This window comes from Microtus oregoni, unplaced genomic scaffold (assembly GCF_018167655.1).
Source record: "Microtus oregoni isolate MIOR12 unplaced genomic scaffold, Mior012 000035F_ref0000213, whole genome shotgun sequence".
NCBI lineage: Eukaryota > Metazoa > Chordata > Mammalia > Rodentia > Cricetidae > Microtus > Microtus oregoni.
The window spans coordinates 26,699,935-26,715,468 of NW_024543094.1; the positions used below are offsets into that span (position 1 = coordinate 26,699,935).

General features: G+C 41.1%; 1 protein-coding gene across 2 annotated transcripts in view; it reads right to left on the bottom strand.

Annotated features, from left to right (window-relative positions):
• Nebl (nebulette) overlaps window positions 1-15,534 on the bottom strand; it is a 347,437-nt gene that overhangs the window by 281,929 nt on the left and 49,974 nt on the right. The window lies entirely within an intron of this gene.

The following is a 15,534-nucleotide window of genomic DNA, read 5'->3' on the forward strand; positions in this document are numbered from 1 at the left end:
TTGAGGGACATCTAGCCAACCATAAGCAGTAAGAAGCTGTCTAGACATAAACGCTAGCATTGAAACAATTTCCTATCACTCCATTCTCTCTTTCAGTAATCCCTTTCTTCCCACTCAGTCCATGAAGATGAATTCAAGTCACCTAGTCCCTCAGGACTGTTTCAGAAAAGCACAAATAACATATTATCAAAATAAAATGTATATGGAAAGTATCCCATAGACTCCCCTTGGACGGCCTTCCTCCAAATCCTCTGATCAGTTGGCAACTTGAGTATTTGGCTTTCTCAAGCCAACTGCTTTAGCGAAGACAGCGAAGTGTCACAACCCTGCCGTTTCCATACATGTTAAGAAGGGCCTATCACATGGCATGAACACGCTGTAAAGCCAGGGTGGGGGATTCGGAGATCTTTGGTCCTTCCCTCCCTGCCTTCTCTCTCATCCTTTGCGTCCTCCCCCTGTCTGGTGCCAGCCTGCATTCTGTCCCTTCACACCAGCCTGCCATCGCTATTCCTGCCATCTGGAGTCAGTTTTCAGGATCTCTGTCTCATCAACTCTGAAATATCATCTGAAAGCATATGTTCCCCCACAGCTACCCCTTGCAATTTCCTCTCTGCTTTTATTTATTTCATCCTGACTTCCTTTTGCTCTGAAAAACTCATCTGATTCATTTTAGAAAACTGTTCTGCAAAGGGCTAGGCCTGCCCGGGAGAGGAAAGGCAGTGGCCTCCCCGCCTGGAAATAGATCACGGGAGTACTCAGCACGTGGCCTCCATCTTATCTCCTAGCGAGATGGAGCAGGCCACCGGACAGTGACGTTGAAATGGCCTCTGAGGCTGCCAAGCGTTATCCAGCAAATCCAACAGAGACGCGAACCTGGCCCCTTCTTGAACACCTTTATTATAAACCATAACAACCAAAAAAACAATTTTAAGAATTTTTATCATGTCAGCAAGAAGGCTGGGGAAAAAAATTAAGTATTCTTCAGTGCTATTTCCCTTCAAAGCATACCCAACAGGAGCTGTCGATGTACCTCTGTAATCAAGTGTTTGCCTAGCCAGCACAAAGGTCTAGTTCCAGCCTCAGCACCAGAAAAGAAAGGGGGGTTGGGGTGCTGTGAGAACCAAAACCTGGGCTAGAAACAAAAACAAAGGAAAGAAATGAAATGAAAACAAGCCACCCCTCTCCCAACACAGAGGGAACAAAATGTGCTTCAACAAATCCTGAACACAAACGTCTTCAAAACTTCCCTTTCCAGAACGCCCAGCTATCTCATTGGATGGACTCTTACTCTCCCTAATTAACCCCTGTGCTGGTGGTGGTTACACCCTTTGAATTCCTCCCCAGAAGCATTTATTAGTCATGCGTGGGATGCTGGGCTCTGGACCATTCTCCACCATCCGCTGGCTTTTCTGCGTGGGATGCTCGGCTCTGGAGTGTTCTCCACCATCCGCCTGTTTCTTTTTGTTTTTGTGTTTTTGGTTTTTGTTTTGTTTTGTTTTTGCGTGGGATGCTCAGCTCTGGACCATGTGTTTTTCTGCACAGTGCCTCTGATTGTGTTTCTTTCACCTGATTTGCTTTTCTCTCTTTATTTCCCCTCAGCCCAGCAAAGAAGCTGAGAAATGAGGATCTCTCCAACTCTGCTCCATTGTCAGCTCAGCGGCTGCTGCACTTGTTCAGAGCTGGAAGAATCCATGTTGCTAAGCAACCCTTTTGCACCCCATGTAAAAGATAAAAAGCAAGATGCCTGGTTCTAAGGACAAGGCATTCAGCTTCCTTGTGAACTCTGGGAGGCCCGAGCTGCATGCACTGACGGAGGAATGTAGATTCTCTTAATGCAGGGCTTGGAGAAGAAACTTTGTAAATTATTTCTTTTGACGTTTAGATCTTTTATGATTTTCACCAAATTAAATATTACCTGATGGGCAAAGGAACAGTGCACAAGCCCTTAGTTTGGGTTTCTGGAGACTAATTTTGTCACCTATATCCTGGCAGGACGGAGCTGCTTCTCTGCACGTCCATTCATGCTTCAGTTTCTTCCTCGTAAAAATAAAGATCAGCTGCTTCACAAAATCATAAGAAAAGGATTTTAATATCCCAACAGCATATTAATCAGCAATGACTTGGTCAGCATCAATGGAATGGTGACCAACTCCCTGTGACCTTCCTCTTTGGGTACTTGGGTTTTTTCATTTTTGTTTTCATTTTTATTTGTTTTTCAGAGGTCCTATCACCCTGCATCAGCCTCACATGGAACTTTCTGTAATTCTCAGAGATGATGTTAGCAGTCAAAGAAGCAACTTCTCAGGGGGAAAAAAGTATCGTCTTCATTTTTAGATATGAAGCACGGTTGGACACAGCTTGTTGATAGGGTGGACAACTGGACCTGCCCTGTCGTCACTGGACTCAGGACCTCTGTGCTCCTTTCTGATGGAGGTGAGAAATGAATGATTGGGGGGGGGACAGTATCCCCAGAGCAGGGAACTCTCAGTAAAGTGCAAGACCTGAGCCCCTGCCCTGTGGAGCTCCTTCCCCGAAGCCAGGACTACTACTCAGCCTACAACATCTGTTCTCAGCTCTTCCACGCTAAGGCTTCAAGCTCAGCACTAGATGCTCTCAAACAGATAAAAAGATACCATGATATACATACATCAGTGAGTTTTATTCACCCATAAAGAAGAAGAGAATTATATCATCTCCAGGAAAACAAATGAAGAGGGAGATCATAATGTTGGACAAAACACACCAGACCCAGATGAAAGACAAATGTCACATCGTATCACTTTTATATCACTGGAGCAAAGTAACCAACAGAAGCCAGGGGAAAGATTCGTTGGGACTCAGAGAATCAGAGAATCACTGCCTATCATGACATGCCAGAGTGGCTCAGTGTGTGTAGACAGGAGCATACAGCAATCACTGGACACAAAGTGGCAGACAGGAAACAGAGCAAGGCCCAAACAAGGGGCTAGCATAACCTATAGAAGCCCTCCCCTAGAGTGTCCTACTTCTACAGCCTTGAAAGCCCCTGAAAAACAGCGTCACCACATGGGAAACGGGAACCAGCGTCCACAGCATGAGCCTGTAGGGAACACTTCAGATTTGAACCATAGTGTGTTTTCTCTCATGTGCAGATCTGTGTGTGTGTGTGTGTGTGTGTGTGTGTGATGACATAAAAGTAGAAGGGAAACTTCCTGGGAAGAGGAAGAGGATGAATGGGAGGGGCCAAGACAAGAGAGGATAATGAAGAGTAATATGGTCAAAGCACACAATAATGAAATATGAAGCCCACAATTTTGTGCAATGAATGTATGCAATAGAACAAAACAGAAACAACTGCAGACCCAGGCCACTGGGAGCTTACACGGCCAAGCAACAGGTATGATCAAAACAGCCTTTTCCTGTAAGAGACCTGAGAGGACCAGTGAAGATGAACCAGAAAACCCTACAAAATCATGCAAATCAAGGGCTTCACTTTAAGAATGCCCGTGAAACTTCATAGGCTACTCATGACATGCATGTTTGAAAAGTTACCAAGTACCTGACAGATGTGATGTGCACCATTCTGGCAGTGTCATGATAGAATCAGTAGTTGCACCCAGACTGAACAGTGGGGAGACCCTGGGGGCAGTAACCCAAAAAGGGAGCTGAATTTTTTCTGCACATGCTTTAAAATGCAAAGAGTTTAGGTATAGATTTTCTAATCACTGAACATATGCAGATGAGCAAAGAACCGAAGATATGCCCTCACACTTACAGAGCTCATGGTTGGATTAACCATGCATGAGCTCCCCCATCACACTGAGAAGGTTCTTACCCAATCCAAAGCTGGTAGAGGGGGCTACAAGAAGAAGATCTCCCTAAAGAAACTGAAGAAATAAATACTTATGGCATGGGAATAAATTCCACATAAAATAAATGCAAATAAAATTAGAAATATTAAAACCAACAGTCTAGCCAAGTGGTGGTGGCATATCCCTTTAATCTCAGCACTGGGGAGGCAGAGGCAAGTGGATCTCTGTGCGTTCGAGGCCAGCCTGCTCTACAGAGCTAGTTCCAGGATAGCCACGGATACACAAAGAAAAACTGTCCTAAAAACAAACAAACAAACAACAAACAACAAAACCAGGCTAGAGAAGCAGAAATGACTGTGGCAATTCTCTAGGGCTGGCTCTGGAGCGTCCACTTTTCCATCTTTCAGAAGACAGGACAGAAACAACTGTGAACTATCTGTATACGGACAGAGGCAGGAATGGTGGAGGAGAGAGAAGAAAGGGGGATGTGAGTCCTGTATTAGTTACTTTCCTGATGCTGTGATAAAACACCTTGACCAAGGTAGCCTATAGGAGGAACTCATTTGGCTTTGGTGCCAGAGGGAAAGAGAGCGTGATGGCAGAGCAAAGAGATGATGATGGGAGCAGGAAGTCAAGGGCTCACATCTTGAACCACAAGCAGGAAGTAGACAGTGCACTAGGAATGGCAAGAGGCTTTGAAGCTTCAAAGCCTGCCCCCAGTGACATACTTCCTCCAGCAAGGCCACACCTACTTAAGCCTACCCAAACAGATTACCAACTGCAGACCAAGTATTCAACCATCTGAGCCTATGTGGCCATTCTCATTCAAGCTATTACAGGTCCCTTAAGACTTCAGAGCAAAGCAACAATGAGGGCTCGGGCTTAGATGCCAGAGAAAACACATCTGCCTTGCCTGAACCACTGCTTGACTTCAATAACTTATAACCAAGTTCAGACCCTAAAAAATATGGACTCTCATAATTCATATTGTACCTCAGAAGTTTTCTCCAACCTGGGAAGTGTCAACCCTGTTAACAAAACAGTGCCCAAAGGAAACTTTAAATACGTTAAATAAGTAGGAGCCGTAAGGCGATCTGCCACTCTCAGTCCATCTTTCCATTGTACCAAGAAAGTGAAGTAGTTCTCATCTATAATTCAGATTAGGAAACATCATGCTTCCGAGCAGCCCGCATCTATTCACTGAGCATCGCTGTGTGCAGGGACTTTTTTAAGACAGGGGAAGCCAGAAAGATGCCTAAGACAAGCTGCTCTTCTGGAACATTCTCATGGGGTGATCGTGAGATACAGCACTGTCTTAAAGGTTTATGTTAATGATAAGGTACTCTCTCGGACAAACCTCTTTACTGCTCTGTGATAAAGATCACCCCTAAGGTCTCATCCACTCTAAATGCGTATGTGAGGGTGTGCACGCACACTCATAGTCTGTATATATGTTCATATCAGTGTGTACATATGTGTGACGGCCAGAGGTTGGCACTAAGTGTCCTCCCCAGTTTCACTCCAACTTATATTTTTCAGACAAGATCTCTCACTAAATCTAGATCGCAACACTTGTGTAGGCTGGCTGAACAGTAAGTTCCAGCAACCAGGCTGACTCTCCCTTCTCAAGTGCCAGGATTATAAGAATGTGTCACCAGTCAGAAGTTTGCACAGGAGTTTGGGATCCAAATCCAGGTCACTATGATTGCACTCTGGGCATTTCCGTGGAAGAACCACCTCCCCAAGCCTGCCCATAACTATTAATACATTACCTCGGGGTCTCCAAGGCATAAATTAGCATCCTTGGCTCACATACAGTCTAACTTTACTGTCACAATTCAGCTTTTAGTTATAATGAGGTATGATTGACATACAATATAATGTATATATTTAAAGTACACAATTTAACAAATTTTGATATCTGTATTACCATAAAACTAATACCACAAACAAGATAATAAATATCTCCACATCTCAGGTCTCTTTGTAATCCATTCCTTTTCCTTTCCCATTAACCCAAGACCAGGGCTCCACCAATATGCTATCTATTGCTATAGATGAATTTGTGTTTTCTAGAATCTGTCTGAAATAGAATCACATGACCAGCTCCTTCCGCTCAGGATCATCGCTTTAAGCTTAATTCCTGTTGTTGAATGAATTGAGTATTTTATTGTTGAGAAGTACTACATTGTTTGGAAATGCCAAAATCCAAACACCTTTTGATAAACATTTAGGGGGCTTCCAGTTAGGATTATGAAAAAATAAAACTGGTATAGATACTACCATGAAATCTGTATTCACAGATATTTATATACATTTTTATTTCTCAGGGATAACCATCTTACAATAGAATCTGATATTTTAGTTTCCACAAAAGTATTTTACGTATTGTTTGTTCCATGTATGTATTTCAGCAACAGTGTGAGAGCTCCTTTGCATCCAGCCTCTGGTATCCTCAGCCTCCTCAACATCAACTGTGCTAATGGGGTTGCAATGGAACCCTAGCATGGCTTTATTCTGAGTATACCTAGTGACTGAGGATGGTGAAAAGGCTGTTTCTTCAATCCTCCTGCCACTTTTGTTGGATTTTATTCTTACTATTGAGTTTTAATAGTGTATATGTGAAGATATTCTGATATATAATATCTGATATGTATCTTATATATCAGAATATATCTGATATGTATATTATATATCAGAATATCTTCACATATAATCATCTTCTCCCAGTCTCTGGCTTTCCATTTCATTTTTTTTTATCAGTTTGGAAGAAAAGGGTCTCGATATCCATAATGAACAGCTTACCTTTATTTCCTCTTTTGTGTGTGTGTGTTTGATCCGCCAAACTCTTGATCACTAATACTTCCTTCCAAAAGTTCAACTTTCTTCCTTACTTAATTCTACCCCCATTCACTAAAAGAGTTCCACGGCCAATTGAATTCACTTGACATTTGGTAGAAATTCACTCTTTTGATGTTTCCTGTTTTCTTGCTACTCCTACCTTGTCCTGAGGACCACAGCTGTGAAATGACTTGAAATCAGCTTCGGTAAGAGCCCAGGTCAGTTCTTTAAAAGTGTGTTTTCAAATCAGTACGTCAAACCGTAAGAAGTGAAATGCCAAACAGAATGCCAAAAGAAATGGTGTTCAATCAGAGAGTTCAATCACATTTGAAATTCTCAAATAAAGGATGTTCAACTATGAAGTCTATGTAAATATTCCAATATCTGAAAAACCCTGACATCTGAACTATGTCTGCTCCCAGGCACTCTGAGTGGCAGATATTCTACATGTGATGTTGAGTCACAATATTTGATGATATCACAAATTGTATGGCTTTTCAATTTCAAGTTCTAATTGTTTATTTTTAATGAGCAAAACCACAATTTTTTTAAATATTGACCTTGAAACTCAAGTTTTTGTTCCAGTAACTTCTCATTGAATTGTTTGGTCTCTGGATAATGCATATAATCGCTTTGTCTGCGGACTTTTCTTTCCCAATCTTCATGCTTTTCCCCACTGCAATGACAAGATTATCTCATCTTATTTAAATATAGATGTTGACAGGAAACATATTCATCTTCCTCCTCATCTTAGGCAATATCTTCTGGTCCTTCACTATTAAATATGTTTTTATATTTTTCATAGATGTCCTCAATCAGGATAAAGAAGTTCCCTTCTAGTTTCTAGCTTCCTGGGAGATTTTACCGGAAATTGGTGTTTGCTGGAGCTGAATGTTCTCTCTGTGAACTGGGTACAGCTTTCCTTTCCTCTGCCGGCATTATGACTGCCTCTGATTGGCTCCCTTTTCATGTCAATCCAACCCAGCAGTACTAGGATGAGCCCAGTCACCAATCATGAGGGAAATACACACCAAAGCTGCAATGACAGCTTGCCTTACTCTGGTCAGGATTATCAAAAGGACAAGTGCTAACGAGAATGAGTTATTAGAAATGTAAATTAACACAGTTATTGTCGAAATTTCTGATATCCTTTAAAAAAGCAAGGTTACAATACTATCCTACAATCCCACTACTGGGTATAAATCCAAAGGAACTGAGATTGGTGGGTCAAAGAGGTATCTTCTAACTCTCATACTTATTAAAGCACTGCTCTCCACAACCAACATCTAGAGCCCAAACTAAGTGTTCAGCAACAGAGGACCGGATAAAGAATGTGTGGCATAAATACACAATGAAATATCATTCAGCCAAAAAGAGGATGAAATATCATTATTTGCAGCATGGGAGGAACTGTTAACTATTAAATACAGGAATCCAGACACACACACATGCACAAATCATGGTCTCACTCCTATGGGGAATATAAAATGTTGACTTCATTGAAGCTAAGAGTAGAATGGTAGCTACCAAAGGCTGTGGAATAGGGTGTAACCAGTGTGTCTCGATGGGAGCAGTTAGGAACAGCAAGGTTTAGTGTGCATACAAGGGTGACTAAAACACTAAAGTACTGTCTCTCTCCAAAAGCTAGAAGAAAGAATCTTTAATGTTTTCACTACCAAGACGTAGTAAATATTTGAGGGAACAAATATGTTTGTTGTAATGTAGACATTAACACAGTAGACCTATGTGTCAAAGTAGCACACGGAACCCAGAGACACATGAAATTTCTATAGTCTTTGTACCTGCTTAAAATCAATTTAAATTTAAATATGCATTATGAATATTAATAATGAAATGGAGTCTAGAGTCAGGCAACCTGGGCTCAGGTAGAAACTTGGCTACACATACCTTTGTGACTTTGTATATGTGCTGTTTACCTCTGAGTCCACTTAGTTAAGTCAGCTTAATTGAGAAAAGACACATAGGACATTAACATTATTCCTCATATAAAGTAATTGCTCACAGTTGCTAATGTATTTATCATGACAACTTCCTCACACACCAAGACAACGACAGTGATCTAGCGTTAGCCTGGCTGACACAGCATCCTCAGGACTGCTGTCAGCTGAACCCGTGCCCACCACAGGGCACACTTGGGTAACCCCTGCCAGCCGGCTGAAGAAGCCTGTCTCATCCACGAACAGACATGGATGTCACTTCTAAGTAATGGAATGTTTTCTTTCAGCCTCACTGTCTTCCTGTCAGGATCAAAACATCCCATTTACAGAAACTCTGGCCTGCCTCCCTCAGAAAGGACAAAATGTTCATTACTCTTACTCATTCAAGTCCTCCACACACTGACTGTTTCATATTTACTGTAAGATAAATTCTGAAAGCAAGGCATACTTAAAAATCTCAATTGAAATTATCTCAGGATAAAGGCTCAGCAAGCCTTCCTGAGCGTTTCTCTACTTAATGTTCTGTTTACTTGAGTCAAGTTCTTGTTTGCTTTCTTCCAGCCTCTAGGGAAAGAGTTTCTAGCAACTGGTTACAGGGGCACAGAAGTAGGTGAAGTTCTGTTCCTTTGTTGAAAAGCGGGTGCGCATTCCATGTGTTTAGGCAATGCTGTAGAGACACCGTGGAAAGATGATCAAGCTCACCTACACGGCAGGGCTTTATATGTCTAAATTGCATATACGTGGGACGACTCTTAATGAAGCCACTGCAGAAGCTTGTCTTTCTCGGCATATGTATTCCGTGGACTGATACAACACTGGGTGTTATAATTCTATACAACTGCATCCCAAACACAAAGGAGCTTCACACATCACAGCCATGGTTCACAAAATGTTCTCACACTCCTTTCCACACTAACTGTTACTCCGGTCTTGCGAGTTAGGGTTCTTAACAGGAAGGGTTAATGTTGTGGAAATGAGAGGACAAAGACTACAAGCCCTGTAGCAACTTTTTCTTCTCTAAAAATACTTAATTCTGGGCCATCTCACTCAACCTCACGTCAACATCCATGTTTGTGCATACCAAGTTTAACAGGCAAAGGAGTCCAGCTCAGCCTTACTCAGACAGTAATAGGATGCTGTGTTCTTATGAACCTGAGTTTGACAGTTCAAGGTTTTTACCCATGATCTCATCCTTAATTCAAAAGTTCTTTTCTCCAAATTTTTTAATGTCAGTTCTTCAGAAACAATTTAAATTAGTACAACAAAGAAGCTTCTGACTAAATTCACCAATTGCCAACATTGGAACATATAGGATTCATACACACACATACATATTCAGAGATAAATCAAATAATATGTATAATAGAGTTAATGTAATATATGTTATCTTTGAAATTCTGTGTTCATATTTGTCATGTAATATACAAATATTAACATATAATATACTTTATATAATTCCTTTTGTGTGTATATGTTTGTATGTATAGGAGTGTGATGTATGTGCACACATGTGTGTAGATACCAGATGAGGACATCAGATGCCCTGACCTATCACTCTCTGCTTTATTCCCCTGAGACAGGGACTCTCAGTGAATCTGAAGTTAGTCTTGCAGCCACCAAGACCCAATGAAATGCTTCTCCCATCTCCTTATCTCCTTAGCACAGATGTAAACCTACAGACACAGAGCTGGAGTTATAGACATGCAGTGATGCCCAGCTTCTTATGTGGATTTTAGGATCTGAACTCAGATCCTCATGCTTGTACAGCAACAAAGCTTTACCTACCTAGCCAACCCTCTGGCTCCATTTTTATATTAACTATTACACACACACACACACACACACACACACACACACACACACACACATATATATATATATATATATATATATATATGAACCATCTGAAAGTCAGTAGCAAGAACCATAACAGAATCATAAATACTTCAGTACAAATCTGCTATGATTTCAGCCATGAAAAGAAATGGAATCAAGACATTTTCAGGAAAATAGATGGAGCTGGAGATCATTTTGTTAAGTGGAATAAGCCAGACTCAAAAATACAAAAAATCACTTATTTTGCCTCCTATGTGGAATCTATATTTAAATCCATGTGCATAAATGTGCATGCATGTAAGAAGAAAGGGGACCATGGGAGGGGAGGAAGAGATCTAAAGGGAACAGGCGGGAAGAAAAGGGAGGGATAATAAAATACATGTGACATAAAAACACAAGAGAGGACTGGGAGAAGGAAGAGGACCAGCAAGAAGGAACAGGGAGGATGAGCAAGAGTAAGTGGGAAGGAGAATGAAAAGGAACAAAAACAATGGAATATATGCATGGCCGTGGCATAATAAAACTGATGTTTTGTGTGCTAACAAAATCTTCTAAATAAAAAATTAAGTATATGAACAAGAATATTCTCTCACATATGCATAATTATTACACTCAATAAAGTTAGCATCAGTGCAATATCATGAGCTTGTAGTCTGTCTTGGAAGCCCCCTAGATGGCCCACATGTGCTAGAATGCAGCCAGGAATCACACGCCGCATTTAGATGTCAGCTCTCCTTCCTTTCCTTTACACAAAGCAGATCCCCATCCTCTGTGGTCTTGATGACTGGTACTGAAGACTCATTCCTAGAATTGTTTCATTGTTTCCTCTTAGTGTGATTCAGGTTAAGCATTGTGGGCAGGGATGCTGCAGGTGTGACGGGCATGGAAAAAGTTTGTTCCTCTTGATTTGATTGTGTCTTCAGGGGTTCTCCACTGTCAAGGTACCTCTTCCCTTGTGATTAAGCAATCCAAGTTCTGAAACTCTGAGGGAAGTCTGTTCCCAACAATCTTTTCCCTTACTAATTTTAACAGGCCCTCATCATCCTTGCCCGAATCACTATGATGGCTTACTAACTACTGCAGTGGCTATCACCATATTTGGTCTTCCATCACTCTTCTGCATTTAGCTGCCATTCTTCAAAGGTGTTTCATGGAAGTTAAAAAATGCACAGTTCCCTCTATATAAGAGTACTATGAGTGAGAATCAGGTAGTTCCTGGTGACAGTGGGCTCTTCTGAGGAAGGCACAGGTCTGCAGTGAACACTAGGGCCAATGACTTGCTGTGTAACAAGACACTGCTCTGTGGTTGATCTGGTTGGTTCAAAGGGATTCTCAGTGAAGAATGTGGGTGTTTACCATGTTCTTTGCGTTAGGATGATGATGAGAGACTGGCAAAGGATCTAAAAGAGCTGCATTTTCAAGCTCCATATGATAACCTCTATCTTCCTCCCTGAAGCAGGAGACCTAGGAAAACCACACTGAGAAAATTGGATATGGCTGAAACTCAGACATTTCTAAAGGATGTTTGGTTCGGGCATGTTTTTAATAGTATCCATCAAGCACCCCCAAAATTGTATGTATGCTTTCATCTCATAAAGCTTCAGTTCAAAGAAGAAAAGATATGTTTTTTTCCATGCCTTTCTACCTCTCTTATGGAAAGTTATTCTAAGTTTTGTTCACAATATCCCTTCTAACACTTATACAAAATATCTGAGAATTTATCCTGTCAAGTGAGGTGCCTTCAGAACCTAGCCCTTTTCTGTCAGTTCCATTTTATCAAAAATTGGGGCCAGGTCAAAAGAATATTTTAGTTTAACTTAACATATCATGTCTTCAGTATTTAATACAGTGATGCCATCTACTTTGGTACTACCAGTAGAAGGTAGGCCAGGGCACACAGTAGTCCATTTCACTAATGGAAAGTTACATGAAGTTCTGCTGGAAGCTATAGAGCTAATAGCCAGTGTGTTTTACATATAAACCCAGCAGTGTGCCAGAAAAATGCAATTGTGGCTAGTTTTATGTCAAGTTGACACAAGACAAAGTCTTTTAAGATGAGGGAACCTCAATTAAGAAAATGCTGTCTTAAAATTGGGTTGTAGACAAATCTTCTTAATTAGTGATTGATGTGGAAAGGCCATCCCATTGTGGGTAGTGCCATCCCTGACTCGGTGGTCCTGGATCTATAAGAAAGCAGGCTGAGCAAGCCATGGGGAGCAAGGCAGCATCCCTCCATGGCCTCTGCATCAGCTCCTGCCTCTACGTTACTGCCCTGTTTGAGTTCCTGTCCTGACTTCCTTCAAAGATGGACTATGGTGTGGACTTGTAAGCCAAATAAACTTTTCTCACCAACTTACTTTCTACTTTGGTGATGGTGTTTCATCCCAACAATAGGAACCCTAACTAAGACAGCTGGCCAATGAGATGGCTTATTGGATAAAGGCACTTGCCACAAGCCTAACAATTGAATTTGATTCCCAAAAGGAAAAAGAAGAATAAACTCCCAAAAGTTATCCTCTGACCTCTGCACACTCACTGTGGTACCTACACATACACATCACACCAACACACACACACACACACACACAAACAAAATAAATAAATGTAAAATGTCAAATTTAATAAGATTTCTTTATACATTGAATTGAGTTTTCCCAAAACATTGAAAGGCAAGTTCTGTTCATCAAAAGTTAATATGTCAGTACTGAGCAAGACAGCAGGTAATATATGTTCAAATATATTTGGAGATCAAGGGATGTGGAGGTTTCTCCTGCTGTGTCTGTCCTGAAACAGGTCTGTCTCAAAGCCAAAGTGCTACCATCTGTGTCTTCATCAAAGGGTCCCAAGAACATCAGTTCATTTCCTTCTCTCAGCCACATTTGCTTTGCACATCTGGGCTTCCTTGGTTAAACATCTCTTCTACTCCTCCAGTCTATTCACAAGCCAGAAGAGAACAGCTGTAGCCACTGATAAACCACAAGGAACAGAATACACCGGTATAGCCAATGGTGAGGTTATAGCAGGCAAAACTGGGAAAGCCACTCAGTGTCCTTGGGAGAGAAAGAGTTTGTATTTAAAAGTCTAAATTTTAAGATGATGAGGAAATGTTTTGTGTCTGGGTCTGAAATTCTATACAGATACTGATGTGAATCCCAAGTAGAGATACCAGTTAAAAAGCGATCGATCAATCAATTTCCAAAGAAAAAGAAAAAAGATACCCACTTTCCCTCCCCTTGGCATTTCTGCACTGCTCTGTACTGTCTCTGTTTTCTAATTTTCTCCCATTAGACCCACTCAGAGTCGTCTTCCTCTATCAAAAGTCAAACCTCATGTATCTTCTACGTCACTTAGGGTCATAAAAGATACCCGATAAAACCACTTTGGCTGGATCTAATGACCAAAACTAGCTATAAAATACCTCATATGAGCGAGGCTTTAACCAATGCTTGCCTAACACATTTCCTGGGAATGGAAACTTTCTACAAGATGCACCCTTTGTGTCTTCGAAGTCAATGTACATCTTCACATTAAGTTAATGCATCCATTCTGTGGAAACCCCTAAAACCCGGTCATGTGCAGGGCACTATGCTCAGATGGAGTCCTTGGGAATCAGTCCTACTCCTCTGGACCTTACAGCATGTCAATCTTCCTGTGAAAGACAAAAGAATCTGCACCTTGTCCAGTTTCAGAGCACTTCCATACGTTTGTGAATATAAGTGCTTGGGATTCTACAACTTTCTTCCAACATTAGTAAATAATCTAAATTTCTCAGCCAGGAATCATATAGTTTAGTACACTTGCTACTTACTTCATAGCTATACATAAAATCAGCATATTCTTAAAGTCCTTTATCATCAAGTTGATACACTGAACCTATTAATAAAAATTTCATTAAATCTTTTATTTTACAGGAGTGGCAGCTCATGGTATACTGGCCTTGACTCCCCCTGCTTAGTGTGTGTGTGTGTGTCTGTCTGTCTGTCTGTCTATGTGTGTACACATGCATGTGAGTGCATATGCTTATGTGTGCATGAACAGAGACCAGAGGCAATATTGGGTGTCTTCCTTTATTGCTCTCCACATTATTCTTTGAGATAGTCTCTAAGAGAATCTGGACCCCACCCACTATTTGGCTAGACAAGCTAGCTAGTGGAAAACATTTTTCTCTGTGCCCAATTCTGAGAATAAAGATGGGCATCAACTCACTGGTTTTACATAGGTTCTAGGAACCAAACTGAAGTCCTCATTCTTTTGCAATAAGCAATTTAACACCTGAGCATCTGCCCAGCCCCTGCATCCCTTATCTTCAGCTCACCTGCCATTTCCCATCCTTAATGCTCCTCTTCCTATCTTACTTCCTCTCCACTCTGATTATCCAAATTCTTCCTTCTGTTTTATGTTGGCATTCCCAACTCATCTAAATTATGCTGACTAAATTCATAATCTCCAAAATATACATATATTTGTGTATGTGCATACATATTCAATAATTTATTATATAAATCTCAAATTGATTTAGGCTGACATCTTCCTGTATTATCCTGTGAGTATTTCAGGTAAGATTCTTCTCTTCCCCTCTCTCCTCTCCCTTCTGCCCTCTCTTCCTCTCTTTCCAGTCATATTCTCATTCATTCTCTCTCTTTCTTTCTCTCACCCTCCCTATCTCTCTATCTATCTCAGAATACATCAGTAAGATATAGTAAGCTACGGGGGAGCATACCCAGCTATTGTGGAATATCAGTTGAAGATGTGTTACATTTGTTTATACTATGGAATATTGGTTTAATGTTGAAAAGATGTGTTGAAGAATGAAGCCAGTCACCCAGCAACACAGTCAGCCACAGAGTAAGAAGGAAAGAAAAAGATATCGAGAAGTAGGGAAAGGTAAGAGCACAAAGGCAATAGTAGATGGAATAATTAGGAAAAGCTGGTTAGAAACAAGCCAAGCTAAGGCCAGGCATTCATAAGAAAGAATAAGCCTCCATGTGACTTATTTGGGATCTGGGTGGTGGGTCCCCCAAAGAGTAAAGAGCCAAAAGAGCTAAGAGTAAAGTACAATCAACTACTCGCATCCATGGTGTATACTCGCTGGCACTCACCTTATACAA